Genomic DNA, 20,114 nt, shown 5'->3' on the forward strand with positions numbered 1-20,114 from the left:
TTATCCTGTAGATACCTTAACTTTTCCAGAACCACAATGGCAGCGATAAGTATTCGCGCATGCTCAAAGGACCAGAGCCTCAGCCCCCCCCGCCCCCCCCCCCCCCCCGTTCTGATTCTGCTGGAAGGCTTACGGGTGTCTCATGAAACAGAGCTAGAGGCTGGGAGTATGATTCAGGTAGAAGACTGCTGGCTTAGTGAGCGGCCAGCCCCGAGTTTAGCCCCGCCCCCAACACCTCCTCCCCCGCAGGCACACTGAGAACCTGGGAGATGGGCGTTAGGAAGATTAAGAGTTCAAGGTTAAATTCAGTTCCATATCAAATTTGAAGCCAAAGCCAACCTGGGTTACAGGAGACCCTATCTTAGAAAAGAGGGGAGAGGGGAAGAAAAAAAAAAAAAAAGGAAGGGAAAGAAAAGCGAAATGCTACTACCGGTTCTCTAGGTTTCTCTTGGTAGCTCCGGTGAAGACCCAAGGAATGTCTTTGATTTGAACCCCTAAACAGAATTCAGCAATACACTTTCTCCACAACCTTTTCTACCTCCCTTACCCCTAGCATCTGTTTTGTTTTTTTTTTTTTTTTAAAGATTAATTTGTTATATTTATTATGGCTCAGATGTTAAGAGCACTGACTGCTCTTCCAGAGGTCCTGAGTCCAATTCCCAGCAACCACATGGTGGCTCACAACCATCTGTAATGGGATCTGATGCCCTCTTCTGGCGTGCAGGCACACATGCAGGCAGAATGCTGTATACATAATAAATCTTAAAATAAAGTTTAAAAAAAAATCTGATGGTAATGCTGTTTGCATTTTTTGTTTGTTTGTTTGTTTTTTGTTTTTGTTTTTTTTTTTTTGTTTTTTGGGTGGTTTTTGTTTTGTTTTGAGATAAGGTTTCTCTGCAAGGCCCTCGCTGTCCTCAGAACTCACTCAATAGACCAAACTCCATAGGCCTCAAACAAATAGAGATCTGCCTACCTACTGAGTGCTGGAATTAAAGTCATGAACCATCATGCCTGGCCTTAAATAAATATTCTTTTTAAAATGGAAAATAAGGATAAAGAGAAGAAAAGAAAAAAGAAAGGGGAGAGGGAAGGAGAGGGAGAGAGAAACAGCAAATACCACCTTGTCCCTAAGCCCTTGGGGTGTGTGTGTGACTATGAGACAGAATGGGCCTCCCTCCCATTAAAAATGGCCTAAAAAATGTGCCTCAAATACTAGTATAACCTTTAAAAAAAAACGTGGATTTTATTCATCTGTTTATTTTTGGAGACAGAATCTTTACTATATATCCCTGAGTGACCCAGAATTTGCAACATGGAGCAATCCTCCCTCCCCTCACAGGATTTACCTGCCTTTGCCTCTTTCACTCACCCTCAGAGAACAGTTCCTTATACAGGCTGTGGAGCTGGGTCTAGCTCTTTCACTTCATTACTAAGGAAGCTTCCCTCCCGTGGAATAAATTTAAATCAAATTCACACTAAATGATTCAAGGTTCCTTCCCCTCTTTTCCCCTCTGAATTTCTCACCTTGCCTGTTGAGAGAGAGGTCATTAAAGTTGTTAAGGAGGCCTGACCCAAATCCAGGAATGAATCAGGGCTGCTGAGGACAACAGCTTTTCCCGTTTGTATCCTTCAGTATTTATTCACTGACCCACATAGGGATGTGTCATGGAGTTTACTTTAATTTTTAATGTGTCCTCTGAGCTAACAAAGACAGACCGTATCATAGGCCAGCGATGATGCTATGCCTCAGTTATCCCCACCCTCAAGGCTAAACACAATCACACAGGGTCCTCCACCCCAGCTTCAAGGGGCTCTGTGATGGAATGGAGAGAGCCACTTCCAGGGAGGTTATGAAATCCCAGAACACGTTAATTAAAAAGGAGACCTCCCGGTGAACTTGACTTCACTTTAATCTTACAGGCTTTGACACACTCTTGGAAGGAAAAGACTCTTCAGCTCAATAATAGTCTCAACCTTCAACAGGTTTGGGCATTGCTGGACCATGGTGTAAGAGGGGGATGTCTCACTTGACTGATCTTTGGCCTTTATGCATTCTATTGGAAGATTTTAAAGGACCAAGTTAACCAAAGGGCCAGGTCTCTTTTATCTCTAGAGCTGCCATTTTCCTACTGGCTGATCTGTATACAGCATCACCTGTGAGTTTCATTGTCTTCGTCAAAAAGGAAAAGACTTCATCAACCTCATGACTTTGTTCTGAGACTAATCAAGATAATGGGCCTGAAAGATACACTGTCTGTTCAAATATGCCCCCTTCCCCTTTTTAATGGTAAGTCTTGGTCTCACTGTGTAGCTTTGGTTTTCCTGGTATTCCCTATGTAGCCCAGGCTAGCCTTAAAAATGTCACAGATCTCTACTTGCCTGCCTTTGTGCTGGTGAGAGGCCAAATCTTTTAAGTTCAGACTCCATTTTAGAGAATCTGATCTAGGTTTGAACTCAGATAAACAAACAGGCTGGTACCTACCATTAGTTTCCAACAAAACCCCAAGACTGGCTTTTTTTCCATCCCCCTTGTTCCTTTCTTTCTTTCTTTTGTTTGTTCTTTTCTTAAAACAGGCTCTCAAGTATACCTGACTAACCTTTGACTTGCTATGTTGTAGGATATTCAATCCCACTGTTAAAACCAATATTGTGCTATTTACTGAAAAAGGCTGTTTCTCTTTATGGTATGGCTCAGCCTTAGCACATACATTTATTCCCTCTGGCTGGAATACAGACATGCCCTTAGTACACACCAATTAATCCCAAACAATGAAGGCAAATTTAGTTTGTAGAGGGAAGCACCCATGTTTGAAAGTGATGGTTAATTGAGTGGCAGACAAGGTGGTGAATCAGAGAAAGATTCGACAGACTAGGATACGCCCACCTCTCAGGAGAAGAGAGAGGAAGGGAAGCTGCTGAGGTGGTAGTGCAGAGAGAAAGAGGAAGGAGAAGGAGGTGAATTTACTGGGACTCTTGTACAGAGACAGGTAGCAGAAAGAGAATAAGTTGGACACAGGTCAAGACAGAATTCGCCACTGACTGAGAAGGATCCAGAAGATTAGAACAAATCGCCAGGCCAAGCAGAACAATTCAGGAGAAGCTGAGAGAAATCAGATGGAATCAGTCAGTTTTGAGAAGGGGTTGAGTCAGAATAACTCAATTAGACCAGGCAGCCAGAGATCAGAAAGAACTAGAAAGGGGTGAGCTTACTCAGCAGTACGTCTTAGAGGCTGAAAACGTTCTAGGTCCAGGTTAACAGACTGAGGCAGTAAGTAAGCCTCAGAGATGACAATTACACACCCAAGGATGACCTTCAACTTCTGATCCTCTTGCCTCTGTCTCCCCCAGGGCTGGATGACAGGGTACCACTATGCCTTGCTTTATACTGGGGATTAAAACCAGGGTTTAATGGCTTGTCTACAACTACAGTAAGGAGGGGAAGAGCTCAACTACTTGGCTGTATGAATGCTGCTGGCTAGTTTTTATGTCAATTTGGCAATAGCTAGGATCCTTGGGAAGAGGGAACACCAATTGAGAAAATGTCCCCAATAGATTGACCTTCGGGCAAGCCTAAACCTACGTTGCATTATCTTGATTTATAATTGATGGGGAGGGGACCTCATGTGTGATCAGTGTCATCTCTGGGTAGGTGGTCCTGGGTACTATGAGAAAAGCAGGCTGAGAAGACCATGGGGTGCTAGCCAGCAAGCAATACTCCTTCGTGGTTTCTGCATCAGCTCCTGCCTCTAGGTTTCTGCCCCATTTGAGTTCCTTGCCCTACTTCTCTTAGTGATGGGCTGTGATGTGGGAATTTAAGCTGAAATACATTCTTTCCCAATTTGTTTTTACTGACTGTCATTTTCTTGTCTTTTCTTCTACCCCCCACCCCCACCCTCTCTCTTTGATGTTTTGAGACAAGGTTTCTCTGTGTGATCCCGACTATCCAGGAAGTAGCTAGCTCTGTAGACCAGGCTGACCTCCAACTCTCAGAGGTCTGCCTGTTTCTGCTGGAATTGAAGGTGTGCCACATCACCTCCTGGCTGGTTGTGGTGTTTTATTCAGCCATAGAAAACTGTAACTAAGACATCGATTCTGTGTCAGCTCATGCGATACAGTGTTTGTATTCAGGCTGAGCATGCCACTGCAGGTTGATACAAGCCAGTTTTTATGTGATTTCCTCCCTTTCCTACACTGTGCATGTGTGCTTGAGGAGTTATGATTGATAGATGTGTTCACCATGACTGAGAATATAATTCAGAAAAGTTCCTTGAAGACCTCATGTGGTTGCAGGAAAGACTAGGGAGCACACACACATTTCTTTGTTTTAAATTAAAGTAAAATGTTTGATACATGTATCTTCTTTTTCCCATTTTTATCAGACAGGGTTTCTCTGGGTAGCCCTGGCTATCCTGGAATTTACTCTGTAAACGAGGCTGGCCTCAAACTCAGAAATCTGCCTGCCTCTGCCTCCTGAGTACTGGGATTAAAGCATGTATCTCCGCCACCACTGGGCCTAACATTTTTTTTTTAAAACATGACTTTTTATTATTTATTTATGTTCTTTTTGACAAGGTCCTATCTAATTCAGGCTTGGCATCAAAACTACTATGGATACCCTTAAATTTCTGATCCTCATGCATCCATCTTCCAAGTACTGGGGTTACAGTCATATGATTATGACTTAGATGGACCATGGTCCTTTGTACAGTCTTGGAAGTCACACACAGGATCTTGTGCATGTTAGCAAGCAATATATCTGGGCTGTTTCTTTAACCCATGAACATTTATTCTAATCACCTGTATTCTTTTTGTTTTGTGTTGTTGTTGCTAACTGAATTTTTATGGTTACTTTTCTTTATTTCCAAGACAGGGTCTCACTATGTAGCCTTTACTGGCCTGCAACTCACTGTGTAGACAAGACTGGCCTGGAATTCATAAAAAGCTACATGCCTCTACCTCCTAAGTGCCGGGATTAGAGGTGTATACTACCACATCCATCTTGATAATGGAATTTTTAAAAAAAGATTTATTTGTTATATTTACATGAGTATACTGTAGCTGTCTTCTGTTTCACCAGAAGTGGGCTTGGATCCCATTACAGATGGTTGTGAGCCACCATGTGGTTGCTGGGAATTGAACTCAGTGCTCTTAACCACTGAGCCGTCTCTCCAGCCTGATAATGGAATTTTTAGCATTCTATTGTAGCTAGTTTTTTAGTCTCTCTGTGTGTGTGTGGATGTATAGGAGGACAAGCATACCACACGGAGGGCAAGTGATAGGAATCCATTGTCTCCTTTCACCGTATGGGTCCCAGAGATCGAACTCAGGTCGTTAAGCTTAGAAGTAAACACCCTTATCTGAGACATCAGTTCACAGACCTTAAGAGAGCAAATATCAATCCAAATTGTATAGGATAAGATGGCAAAGCTAAATGTGTCCCAGATATCAGATCTAGGACAACAGTTTCAGTCATAGAAAGACAAACTGGCTGGTTTTAAATACATGGTCATCTTTAGAACTGTCCAGAAGATGCTTCTGAGGCTGGGGTTGGGGGTAGGGTTCGTATTCATTAGCCACCCAAAGGATACACTAGAATTCTTATTATTCTCTTTATCTACTTGTCGACTAATTCGTCAACAAATGTGTTAGGCTTTTGTCAGCTTTGTACTTCTGTAGCATGATACTTGAGGTGGGGTCATTTATAAAGGATAAAAACTTATTTCATATGTTCTAGAAGGTAGGGTGTCCGAGGCCAGGGGACCCATGTCCTCTGAGGGTCTTTAGTTGTTTTGGTAGAAGGCAAAGAGTGAGAAAGAGTAATAGGGCAAAGCAGGGGTGTGAGCTGCACTGATAACAAATTTGGTCTTTACACTAATTTTTTATGTCATTTATGTTCTGCGTGAGTGTGTGTGTGTATTCGAGTATGCATGTGTTCGTGCAGGAGGGTGTGCTTGCATGTGTGCGTGTCACAGTACATGTGGTGGTCAGAGGACACTCTTCAGGCGTTGGTTCTCTCTTTCCACCATGTGGGTCCTGGGGTATCAATCTCAGGCTGTGGGGCTTGGCAGCAAGTGCCTTCACCTGCTGAGCCACCTCGCCAACCCAACAAATCCACTTTTTGCATACAGACTGCTTTAAGGACATGAATCCTTAAGGAAAGAGACCTCGTATACTTTACATACATATATGAGGCTGTCCTAATGAAACTTAGTATTTTGTACATTTGGTATATGCTAATGAAAAATAAAATTGACTAATGAAGAATATATTAAAAAAGAGAGAGGGGCCTCCTGTTATTCACCTCTTGAAGACTTCACTTCTTGGTACTGTTGCAAGAGGGATTAGATTTGTAGAGCAGGAACTTTAGAGACAACTTTCAACCATTGGAAGTCATCAAATGTATGTTCAGTATATAGTTGCTATCTTAAGACAACTGTCAAATGATTCATAAAATATCTCACTGAGTTTCATCTGAAAGACCTGGGTTTGGAACTGGAGAGATGGCTCAGTGGTTAAGAGCACTGTCTGCTCTTCCAGAGGTCCTGAGTTCAATTCCCAGCAACCACATGGTGGCTCACAACCATCTGTAATGGGATCCGATGTCCTCTTCTGGTGTGTCTGAAGACAGCGACAGTTTACGTGAAATAAATAAGTAATAAAGACCTGGGTTTGGATGGTGGAGGAGGTAGGCAAATTGGGGTTAAACACAGGGTCGGCTTGCAATAAATATTCATTGAATGAAGCAATGAATATAGTGAAAAAGAAAAAAAAAAAGCCTTTTTATCCAGATATGGCGATATACCTCTATGTTCCCAGTGCCTGAAAGCTAGAGGCAAGAGCTCAAGGCTATCCTCGGCTAAATATTAAGTTAGGGACTAGCTTGGACGACATGAGACCTTGTCTCAAACAATAAAATAAGATAAAAATAAAATGAGATCACATATTTTCCTTGAAATTTTCATTTCATTAGCTCAGACAGCTATAGGCAATTCCAATTAATCGAAACAGCACAAAGACCGAGTTGCTTTAGATTTTGCACAAGTCATTGAGGAAAAGAGTGAGCATTCCCTTGTAACCCAGTGTCTGCCTTTTGCTCTGTGACCTTAATCTGACCGCAGGTATGGCTGCGAGATGCTTCTTGCTGCTTAAGTGGATGACATCATCCAAGTAGTCACAGTTTTCGAAAACCCCCAACAGCGCTATTAATCAGCTGCAAGCCCATAAAGAGAGCTGGCGTCATCTTGCCCTTCTCCGCCTTCCTGATCAGAAGGCTCCCCCTTGGCCTACGGTCACATCCATTTGGCAGGAAGTCCACCGATCTGATAGCGAAGGACATCGGCGAGTTTCTTTCCTCTGTAGGCTTGATCCGGGCTTCTACAGAAATACAATATAAATGGAACTGAAGGATTTTCCTGCAGATAACATCACTCCTCGTCTTCCAAATGTTATCCCAGATCACATCTGAGGACTGCAGCCGGCAGACAAGAGGACCGGCATCAAATATGACATCAGGGAATTGATCGCTGTTTCCCGTTGGCTGATGAGATGCACTTTCTGTCCCTTCCTCCCTCTTCAGTGACATACAGGGTGTTTTTGAGGTGTTTTGAATCCATTGTTTTCTTCCCTTTCAGTAATGTTGTTCACGCGTATGAAGGCTAACGGTCAGATTTACAATATCACTAATTACACCCTATGAAGGGGTTTTGACCCCATGGAGTCCAAATAATATAAGTTCCACATAATATGAAATTTGTCACCCTGAAAAAGGCCCAGAAAGTCTCATCTGCTTCATGCAGTGACATTAAGTAAAATGTAGTAGGTAACTACAATCAATGAACTGTTTCCAACTATGGGCTGTGTGGTCGGCCTTTGCACAAGTAAGTCATGTCTGTTGTCTCATTAAAGACCCTGCTACAGCAGGCTAATTATTGAAATATATGGAGAGAGAACGGAGGTAGTCCGTGGGCTGTTGTAAAGAACTTTATTGTAAGCTGGACAGTGGTGGCACATGCCTTTAATCCCAGCACTTTGGAGGCAGACGCAGAGGGATCTCTGTGAGATCGAGACCAGCCTCGTCTACAGAGCGAGTTCCGGGACAGCCAGGACAACACAGAGAAACGCTGTGCCTCAGTTAGGTTTTATTACTGGGAAGAGACACCCTGGCCAAGGCTACTTTTAGAAAGCACATTTAATTGGGGCTGGCTTTCAGTTTCAGAGGTTCAGTCCATTATCGTCATGGTAGGAAACAAGGCAGTGTCTGGGCAGACATGGTGTGGGAGGAGCTGAGAACTGTGCATCTTGATCTGAAGGTAGCCAGGTAGAAGGCTGTCCCCTGAAGGGGGCGGAGCTTGGGCGCTAAGTACCTTCAAAGCCCACCCACACAGTGCTGCACCTCCTCCAACAAGGCCCCACCTATTTCAACAGGGCCACACCTCCTAATAGCACTTCCTATGGGCCAAACATATTCAAACCACTACATCCTCTCACAAAAAGACCAAAATAAATAAATAAATAAATAAATAAAATAAAACAAACTAAACTTCTTCGTTGTTGGCTTAACATATTTAGCAAGGCTATGTGAATTTAGCCTCTTTTTCTTTAGCCCTTAAGGTTGGATGTCATCTGAGCAGGAGAGAAAATTAACTTGCACCATTTTTATATTTCTTTCTCTAATCAAACCTTTATTTGAGGAAGAAACTGAGGTTGAGAAAGCTTAAGGTCTCATGATTGGTAAATGTTAAAGCCTAATTAACATTTAAATCTGTGTACTCATCACCTTTAGTGTGATGTGGGCGTGTGGACCTGCATGCCACAGTGCACACGTGGAGGTCAGAGGACAGTTTGTGGAGGTAGCTTTCTCTCTCCACCTTTACGTTCTCCCCACACAGCCGTCTTGCTGGCTGCAACATCAAAACTTTAAAATTATTTCTTTCTCTCTCTCCTGATTTAAATGTTTTAATGTACGGCTGCTGTTCACAACCTCTGATCTAGAACTGACCACTGTTCATTATACGAAAGTCTTAGATCATTCCTTAACTATTGCCTCAAGAGCCAACTGCCCGAATAATTTGGGATCCTAATGTCCTATCTATTGAGGCAGCTCCATAATGTGTCCTGATTATCATGGCATGATTTGACATCTTTGTTATCATATTCAAACTCAGTGTTATGGTATGTTTGAGAGCTGAATTCATCCTTCAGTCTTTAGTCATAATAAAAAGAGAAGAGTTTTTATCAATGTGGTGCTTTTAAAAATATTTTGATTTATTCAGGGACAAGAGTAAATATGCATGCATGTGTGCACTTGTGTGTGCATGTGTGTGTCTGTGTGTGTCTGTGTGTGCATGTGTGTGTGCATGTGTGTGTCTGTGTGTGCATGTGTGTGTGCATGTGTGTGTCTGTGTGTGCATGTGTGTGTGCATGTGTGTGTCTGTGTGTGCATGTGTGTGCTTGTGTGTGCTTGTGTGTGCCTGTGTGTGTCTGTGTGTCTGTGTGTGCTTGTGTGTGTCTGTGTGTGCTTGTGTGTGCCTGTGTGTGTCTGTGTATGCATGTGTGTGCTCATGTGTGCCTGTGTGTGTCTGTGTGTGTCTGTGTGTGCTTGTGTGTGCTTGTGTGTGCCTGTGTGTATGGCAGAAGAGAACTTATGAGAGTCTGTCCTTCTCTACCTTGTGGGAGCTGGGAATAGAACCCAGGTCATCAGCTTGCAAGCAGGTATCTTAACCTGCTGTGCTATCTCACTGATCCAAGCCCCTGGTAGTGATTTTTAATGTGTCAGGAAAATGAGGAGCAGTCTGCAGTCTGCAAAAGGTTGCAGTCTAAGGGCTAAAATGTAAAGTTTGTTTTGAATCCTAATGAGTCTGTTTGGTTAGAAACATGTTTCAAAACTAAAACAATACTGTTTTGGTTTTTAATTTCTCCCCAGTCCTTCAAACATCCTTAAACGTCAGGCGATGATACAGTGAAATGACACCCAGAGGCTTTTGTGAATTCACTGCCAGAAAAATCCAGTAATAAAACTTAAATTTATATTCCCTAACACCAGAACTCTCTTATCACCAAAGGACTCTGAAAGTCATGGAGAGAGATACCCACTTCTGGGTCAGGACACCAAGGAGACACAACTCTTCTGGTGGCTGATTAATGGAATTATCTCCGATCCCACAGTCATAACACGGAGACAGGCTTGCTTGTAACTTATTTATTTATCCTACCATCTGGTATTGGGCACTAGAGGAAAGAAGTTTATTAGATAGCCACCCCCGAACTTGCAGTGTACCGTACCCGTACTTGTAATGTTTATTTGGGCTGATTCTGTTGCCCGAGGAAGGTTCGTTTTTTGTTCAGACAGCAGTCACTGGGTCTTGGCCACTGACAAAGGCCAGGTCACCGGTCACTCAGGGCCATCTCCTTACCCTAGGGGATGGAATGTAGGGGAAAGATCCAGCCCGGTGCACCATCTGCCAGAAGATGACATGTGTGACAATCATGTCAGAAGAGCTCTGTAAAGACATAAGCAGGACTCAGTGTCCATGGAGAACGGAGTGTCTGTGCTCGCTTCTCCAGTGGGGTACCCAGGCCACTTGTGGCAGGAGGGAGGCTTCATCATGTGTGTCTGTGCGCACGCGTGCGTGCGGATGGATGTAGAGCCGGATCTCAGTCTGTCTGTGATAATTTCCGGGGCAAAGAACACACCCAGGAACAGCTTTGGGGAACTGGTTTCCTTATTGGCAGGAGAAAAGGGTATTTATACCCTTGGGGCGTGGCCAGGGTCTCTGGGGCAATTAGCGTGTGGCTGTGTACAATTGACCAGCGTAGGGGTGTTGCAAGAAACTTCATCTACATACCTATGAGCTGGGTGGAGAAACCTTATCAAATCAAACAAGAAGCCTTGTAACTGTCAGGGAATAGATTGCTACCAGGGTTGATGGTGGGAGAGCTGGCTTTATGGAAACAGATTAGGAAGTGGGAGGTAGCCAAGTCCTGCCATCCTCCTGTTTGAAGTATTTGGAGATGAAGCTCTCTACATCCTTTTTTTTCTATAACCCTGGGTCATTACTGTCCCACAAGTACTCACGCTGGAAGGTATCTGGTGATGCTTATAAGTCTTTGTGCTGTTCACCTTTGACAACCTATTGGTAACAATATTGTGAACTGACGTAATTCCATGGAAATGGAAGATCCTATTGTGGTGGTTTGAATAGGAATGGCCCCCAAAGATTCTTGCATTTGAATGCTTGGCCCTTAGGGAGTGGCACTAGCAGGAGGAGTAGCCTTGTTGGAGGAAGCATGTCCCTGTGGAATCGGGCATTGATGTTTCCTATGGTCTTTCTGCTGACCGTGGATCAAGACATAGAACTCTCAGCTTCTTCTCCAACACCATGTCTGCCTGTGTGCCTTCATGTCCTGCCATGACGATAATGGACTGAATCTCTGAAATTGTAAGGCAGCCCCAATTAAATGTTTTCATTTATAAGAGTTGTCATGGTCTAGTTTCTTCCTCACCAGAAGTGATGGCTCAGTTGTGAGGCATTGTAAAAGTTTTTTTGATTGGTTTAATAAAGTTTAAGTATCTGAAAATAAAAAAGAGTTGCTATGGTCATGGTGTCTGTTCACAGCAATACAACCCCAACTAAGACAGTCTCCTTAGAAAAATAAGTCTTCCAGCCCGCTCCTATATGCTTTTATGCACTATCTTGGTTCTTGGACCCCCAGCATATTTATTTGCCAGTGTAAAGACCTGCTCTACTAACCTCAAAATACTGCCAAGGGACACTGTGAGTGACTTTCCACGGGTCAAAATGCTTAAGGGCTGAGCACTTCTATGACCCATAGGGCTTCTTGCTGCTCAACTTTATGGGCCTCGTGATCTGTAGTAGGCTCCAGGGAGAAAGCTAAAGAAAACGCTTGTTAGAAAACCTTCCCAGAAGATCCAGAATCATCTTGTTACATGTAAAAAATTTGCTGAAGGTCAAGGGGGAGGGCAGAGGGGCTAGAACAGGACCTCTGAGTGGCTCTTCTTCTCCTTCCAATTCCAGGCATTTTGGAAGCTGTAGAAGGAACAACGCAGCCTTGACAGAAGCTTCACAGGGTGGACAGATTCTGATTTTTTTGTTGTTTGTTCGATTTTGTCAAATAAGCTACCCTGGGTTCCCACAATGCTTTTATCACCTCTTGGAATCTCAGCTAAAAATGCCCTGGGGGTGGTGGCTCATACCTTTGATTCCAGCTCTTGGCCCAGCTGAATTCTAGGTCAGCCAGAGCTATATAGTAAGACTCTCAAACAAACAGGGGCCAGAAAGATGGCTCCGTGGTTGCTTTTTCAGAGGACCCAGGTTTGATTCCTGTAATGCTAGTCTCAGGGGACTGACCTCCTCCAGCACTAGAAATTCATGTGGGTCATAAACAAATAGGCAGGGGAAACATCCACACACATACACATAATTAAATAAGAAAGCAATGTGGGTACACATCGCCTTTGGGTAATAGAGGTAGGCTGCAACTTCAAGACACCTGGTCTAAAATTCGAATTCCAGGCCAATCAGGCTACACAGTAAGATCTTGAGAGAGAGAGAGAGAGAGAAAGAGAGAGAGAGAGAGAGAGAGAGAGAAAGAGAGAGAGAGAGAGAGAATGAGAGAAAGATCAAACAAATTCGATCACCACACCCAGAGTATACGAGACACTCATCAACATGTCCTCATCATTAACATGTCTTCCTCATCATGTTCCTCTGTCCTGTCCTTCCAGTTTGGTCCTGTCTTTCTGTCCTTGGCCTGATGCTATGTAGTTGCTCTCAGATGCAGCGCTCCCTTGCTTGTTCCCATGTCTCTAGGAAGCGCTCAGCAGACCAGGGCACGGGAAACCTCCAGCGTTCCTCTCCTCAGTGCTAGGAATGTGCTTCATCTTAAAAACAGTTCTATCTCTGTCTGCCTTAAGGCCTAAAAATAATGTCCCGACCGGTGTCAGGGAACATGTAATAATCAGGCTGTCATCTCGAATACTACTTCCCGTGGAAAGGCATAGGAAGTCCCTAGGAAGATGGCCAATCCCAAGCCCAGTTCGAGACGTGATGTGTTCAGAGTATCTTCCACTTCAGGTATGAGCTATAATGGCTTACTTACAAAGACCATGTTAGAAGGACCCAGTGGCCAGCCTGAAGTGCTTCCCACTGGCAAAGGATGAGTTGATTAGAACAAGGATGGTAACTAGAATAGGTCGAAATGTATAAAATGATGTTATTATTTTATTATATTATATAAAAATTATATAATTAAATTAAATATAGACATTATTAAATGTATGTAATATAGAAATAAAACATATAAATATGAATATATAAATACGATATAAATAGATCTATAAATTAAAACATAAAATATAATGTGTATTTACATATACATATGTTATATATATTCTTTTATGTGTGTTAGTGCAGGAGTTTGTGGAGGTCAGAGGAGGCATCAGATCTGGGACTACAGGTACAGGTGGTTGAAAGCCAACATGTGGAAAAGCATCTAGTGCTGAACCATCTCTCTAGTTTTCTCTTTCCTTTCTCTTCCTTCCTTCTTTCTTTCTTATTTTTGAAGTAGACATTCTGGTCTTCTTTGATGTTTCCTGAGTCTTTAGGTCCATAGCTAATATTGTGTTGTAGATATATCAGTTGGGAATGGGAACCCCATGGTCAGTTTTTCTCTGCATTTTGACCACTTGTGTTTAGAATTCTTGAAGCTGGGTGAAGATCAAAAGGATCGTTTTCCATTATAAAAAAAAGTATTTTTACTAATTTACTTTTTAAAAACATCTAAGTCATGGGCTGAAGAGATGGCTCACCGGTTAAGAGCACTGGCGGCTCACAACCATCTGTAATGAGATCTGATGCCCCTCTTCTGGTGTGCATGAAGAGAAAGACAGTGCTCTCACAGACATTAAACAAATAAACAAATCTTAACAACAACAACAAAAACATCTAAGTCTCTGGTTTCTACTGGAGAACTCACTCTACAATCAAATTAGTCATGGGGAAAAAAAAGCATACAATTTTCAAACTTTCCTACATTACAAAAGAAAAAAAAATTCCAGACCCCACAGGGTGGCTCATAGTCATCTCTTAACTCCAGTTCCAGAGGATCTAACTTCCAAAGATACCATGTGGGTATGTACTGCCAAGACAACCAAGCAGGCAAAACACTTACTTGCACACATTAAAAAAAAAAGATAGATTTATTGTTTTCTTTTTAAAAAGCAAAGTCTGATAGGGTTTCCAAAATAAGGGATAGAAGCAAAGATTGAAGGTGTGACTACTAAGAGTTCATGAACTCTGTTTTCTCATCTGATGTTGCCATGAACTCTCCTTGTGGTTTTTAACAAGATCAGGCTTTCCTGTCTTAACCTGGCCACTTTCCAAATGTGGCCAGAGGTTAAGATCCACATTACAGCTTGTCCAGACAGCAGAGTTCCAGCCAAGTAGGGCTCTGCCATTTGTGTGAAGAGGACTCATTGCCCTTTATTAGGAAAACAATCCTGGCTATACCTAATTATCAATGCAATGGATGAATTGAGGGACTGGAAAGGACAACCTTCATTGAAGGCAGGGGTGCGTGGGGGGGTGGGGGAAGATTACATTATGTGAAAGGCTCCTATTTAGCACAATAGGGCTGCTGATTTGCTTTAAAACTTGGAATTTCCTAAAAATATTATTTTTATATGTATTTTTCTTTCTACTCTTTGAAACGTGATCATGATTTGCTGTATATGACAGTAAATGCCTTTAATACCAGTGCATGAGAGGCACAGGCCAGAGGTTCACAAGATCTAAATCGTCCTGGTCTACATAACAAGTTCAAGTCCAGGCAAGCCTACAGAGGGAGAACCCTGTCTCAAAGGGGAGGGGGCAGGTCAAGGAAGGAGAGGAAGAGGTGGCTCAGTGGTTATGGTCAGTGGTTATGGAAAGGGAAGAGCTTGCTGTCTGTTCACGACTAAAGTTCAGATCCCAGGACCCACACTGAACAACTCACAAATACCTGAGAAATCAGATGTTCTCTTCTGACATCTTCGGACACCACATACACATGGTGAGAATTCTGGAATTTTGGTTTCTTTAAAAAACACAGAAATGTTATGTACTGGCTGGTTTTGTGTGTCAACTTGACACAAGCTGGAGTTATCAGAGAAAGGAGCCTCCCTTGAGAAAATGCCTTCATGAGATCCAGCTGTAAGACATTTTTTGATCAAGGGAGGAGGGCCCAGCCTGCTGTGGGTGGTGCCATGCCTAGGCTGGTAGGTAGACCTGGGTTCTATAAGAAAGCAGGCTGAGCAAGCCAGGGAAAGCAAGCCAGTTAATAACATCCCTTCATGGCCTCTGCATCAGCTCCTGCTTCCTGACCTGCTTGAGTTTCAGTCCTGTCTTCCTTTGGTGATGAACAGCAATGTGGAAGTGTAAGCTGAATAAACCCTTCCCTCCACAACTTGCTTCTTGGTCATGATGTTCTGTGCAGGAATACAACCTCTCACTAAGACATATTATTAGAATATATAGACATAATGTTATTGTGCAGTGTGACAAGGTTATCCTTGTATTATTTGAATGATGATTTCTCTGTCCCCATATCTGGTTGCAATCCGGACATTGGCATTGTGGCATGTTTATAGCAAGGTGTTATAACGCTTATTCGAAGAATCTCCAATCTAATTGTTGTGCAAACATTGTTCCCCATTTGTTCCCTGATTTGTCAATCAAAGCTGATCAGCCAATGGCTGAGCAGAAGAGAGAATAGGCTGGACTCCTGATCCTGGGCAGGGGAAGGGGAGAGAGGATTTACCATGAGGAAAGTGTGCAGGAGATACCTTGGAAACACACCTGGAGCAGAGAGAGAGCAAGATGGATACTACAATGCAAGTATCTCGGGATTTTGGCTGGGAGGTAGCCAGATTAGCTCAGAGGATTAGAAACTGCTCAGACATGGTGCTGTAAAGCTTGATTAAATAAATCCAAAGTCTGTGTCTCAGTTATTTGGGAGCAGCAGGGATAGAGAAAAAAAAATCACTTTAAAAACTGCACTAAGAAGAATAGTTTTCGGCAGGACGTGGTGTCACATCCCTTTCACCTCAGCAGTCAGGTTGCCGAGGCAGGTGGATTTCTGTGAGTTCGAGATCAGCCTGGTCTACAAAGTGAGTCCAGGACAGCCAAGGCTGGCTGCACTGAGAAACCCTATCTCGAAAAACGAAAACAAAACAAATCACTAACAATAATAATAATAATAATAATAATAATAATAATAATAATAATAATAATAATAACAATAATAATAATAATAATAACAAATGTTTCCATTTTAATCCCAGGTGTGGGGATATGGAGCTGCTTTGTGCAGTTGACCATGATTTGCCTCATGTTCTAGTAGGGCATGATTTTGCCAGCTGTGGGTAGTTTCTGTAATCGTGTGACATTTGGAATTCTGGGAAATTTTCAGAGGGTATATAAATGCCAGGGCCCTGATAGGTGGGGTTTGTGGTTGTGCAGGGAGAGGGGGTTTGTGATTTGTGAGTAGTCAGTCATGTTCAAAGAAGAAGGAAGAAAGTAGGTTCAATGATCTATTTCTCTCTCCCCTCTCTCTTTCTTTCCCTCCTATCTAGTTATAAGCGGTGAAATGGGGTGGGGGGGATATGGGGTGAGAAAAAGAAAAACCCACAAAGTAGCAAAGACTGGTACACATACACACATGCACATATACTCAGTAGACACACACACAGAGACAAATATTTTAGAACAATCTTGTTTCTACACTGGTTCTAATGTATAGCTTACATTAATTTCTTGTAGAAAAGGCTACATACAGTGTTTGGTCTCAAACCTGGGACTAACAGCTGAGTTACCTATTTAATATATCAAAGTGGACCTGGCTACCAGGTTGTCTGAGCATCCCTTGGTTCCTACCTGTTCCAGGATAAGGCTGGCAGACTACACCTTACCCTAAACTGGGGGTGCCCAGCTCTATATAACCCAGCTACTTGGTTACCCTGACATTTGCCCCTTATTTTCCTGGCTCTCCCTTCTCCCCTCCCCTCTCTTTACATGACCTCAGGCTCAGGGTCATGTTCTCTCTGGACTCTCCCAGATGTCCCTGCCTCTGTTCTCCTTTTTATCTTCAATAAATCTTATCCTCCACAGTTTGCTAGGAGCAGTCATGTCCTTCCTTTCTGTTCATTTTTTTTTTCATTCATATGATTTCTCAGATTTTGAAATGTTTTTGATACTCAATATCCACATACAGCCTTACCATCAAATGAAAAGACAAAGACCCCACCCCCACCCCGTAGCTGAGACATGTGGAGGAGTTTTACATCTCTGACTTGCTCCAGCAATAAACAAGGTGGGAAAGTAAATGAAATCTTTTTTTTTTTTCTTTTAGACATCTGTCATCGATTATTTACAACTCTGGGTGTTCAGTGGAGGATATTCTGTGAGCTGGAGATGTTGGAGGTCGTTCTAGAAGTCTCGGTGGCTTATGTAACAACTGGAAAACCCTCTTCTGCTCCCCAGTAATGGTCTCTTCACTGTACAGTCATGCCCCATGTGTTTGAATGGACGTGCTTTTTAAAAACATAAACCTGCCTGATCTAATTCTCTCCTATATCTGCAAGTTATTTTGCCCAAGACTTATCCGATTTATCTTTAGATAGCTTCCCTTACACAGCCATTGAAAACAATTTTTTAAAAAAGATGTATATATTTATTATATATAAGTACACTGTAGCTGTCTTCTGACACACCAGAAGAGGGCATCAGATCTCATTACAGATGGTTGTGAGCCACCATGTGGTTGCTGGGATTTGAACTCAGAACCTTTGGAAGAGCAGTCAGTGCTCTCAACCACTGAGCCGTCTCTCCAGCCCGAAAACAATTTTTAAATGAGAAAAAAAAAAGCAGTCTATGACAGAGGATGACAGAGCCGGCTATGAGATCTGCTGTAAGGAGGAGGGAGGGGAGAGAGAGAAGAAGGAAAGCAGAGCTCAGATGCCAGAAAGCTTAATATACACAGCTCGTCAATACAAATGCTGAGCCAGCTTATTAAAATCCTGTTCTAGAAATCTGATAGGGAATGCTAAGCCCCAAACATAATGAACCCAGGTTGACAAATAATGTCACAGGAAGAATTGTGATGTGCTTCCCTTTGGTTTGGTTTGGCTTTGAGACAGGGTTTCTCAGGGTCTCTCTGTGTCGTCCTGGCTGGCCTAGAACTCTCTGTAAACCAGGCTGGTAAGGCAGGCTGGCCTCGTAGTCACAGAGATCTAAGTGTACCACCACTGCCCAGAAATGGATTTTGTTTTTATGGAGGGGGTAGACTCCATATTGTAATCTGGTAGCTGTTTCTTCTAGACTCACCATAAGCGGAAGAGAATTAAGCCAGGACTGTAATGTTGTTAGATTATATAATGTTATATGATGCTAGAATTATCAATAGTTGGTTAGTTCAATAACAGGGGCTGGGCTCTTCTGTATCCCCTTTGCTTCTGATCTCAGAGCTACCTACCTACAAACTCATGTTCTCCAACTTCCTGTGTTCTACCAGCCCTCTCCAAGTCAGTTTGACAGGACCTCAAGATGAGCCTCGTGTCCATGTTTCTGAAGACAGTCCCCACGTAGCCTAGCTCTGACCTTACCACATACCTCTTCGGTTTTAGGACAGCCTGTTTGATGATGAGCTGCGGCAGACCCATACCTAGGACCCAAACTAAGGTCAGATATCAGACCCACTCTGGGTCCTGGAACGTCTAAAACAAGATCCCAAAGTCTACACTGCAGGAGACATCTCAGTTCTCAACCTCTTTGGGAGTCACATATCAGATATTTACATTAGGAGTTATAACAGTAGCAAAATTACAGTTATGAAGTGTCAACAAAATAAGTTTTTGGTTCTTCACAACACAAAGAACTATTTTGAAGGATCATAGGATTAGCAAGGTTGAGAACCGCTGTCCTAAGAGACCCTGGGCTCTCAGGGATTCTATTCTCTGTGTGGTATTATATATGGTGTCTATATGTATGCTGTTATATGTGGTGTATGTGTACACATACACGAGGAGACCAGAGGTCAATGTCATGTGTCTTCCACAATCGTTTTCCTTCTTAAATTTTGAAATAAGTTCTTTCACTGAATGTGGAGCTCACCAATTGGCTAGGTTAACTGGCTAGTGAATTCTAGGGACCCACTAGCGTCCACTCATTTAGTACTTGGGTTACACACATTCACATTACCACACTTGGCTCCTCTCAGAGTGCTTAGGATTCGAACTCATGACCTCAGACTTGCACTACATGCACTTTACTGAAGGAGCCATCTCCCCAGCCCCAACTGTCAGGGATTCTGATGATGCAAAGGCCATTAGGTTCTGGAGAACAGCTAGGGGTGGTACCAGTGTCAAGTGATCCATTGAACATGCTCTGAGGGTACAGTACCACTTCGTATGAAAACGAGGTCAGGGAAAACAAACCTTATGGTCTTGGCCACACGAGTATTTTCTCAGGACGCTGGCACTTGCTTGCTGATTTGCTTAAGGTCCTCTGAAGCGCCTCACTGGAGCCTTGGCATGGGGCCCCAGAGCATGGGTGACCTACGCTGCCGGTTACGTAGCCCTAGCTTTGCCTCTGGAGATCTGCTTCTTACATTGTTCTAGGAAACCATCCAAAGTTCCAGATCACTGAGAATGGGGTGAGGCGGCAATTTTTTTCTGTATCCAGCTTCTTTTCCCCTTCCAGGCACAACCGACGCAGCACTTCCCCATCTCCCAACTGCAGAGATTCATCTTGACGGACAAAATAGGAGCTGAAGTGGTACATGTGAGGATTTCCCAGCATCCCTCTCTCCTTCTGCCACCATCCCTGGCCTTGAGTTTCAGACAAGGCAGCTGGGCCACATCGCTGATTTCAGCAGCCTAGCCCTTTAGTATCTGGGTGGGGCAGAGTTGCTGATTCAATGAGCACCTTGTGGGGGCAATAAACAAAAACCCGTGTTGTTTTCTTTTGTGAAGGAGAACATCCGGAAAGAAGCGGTGTGCCCAAAGATTAACCAATGAGAACAGGTCACAATGCTGAGGACCTTATCTCAAGCTTTAGCTC

The sequence above is a fragment of the Micromys minutus genome (genome assembly GCF_963924665.1).
Source record: "Micromys minutus genome assembly, chromosome: 25".
Lineage (NCBI taxonomy): Eukaryota > Metazoa > Chordata > Mammalia > Rodentia > Muridae > Micromys > Micromys minutus.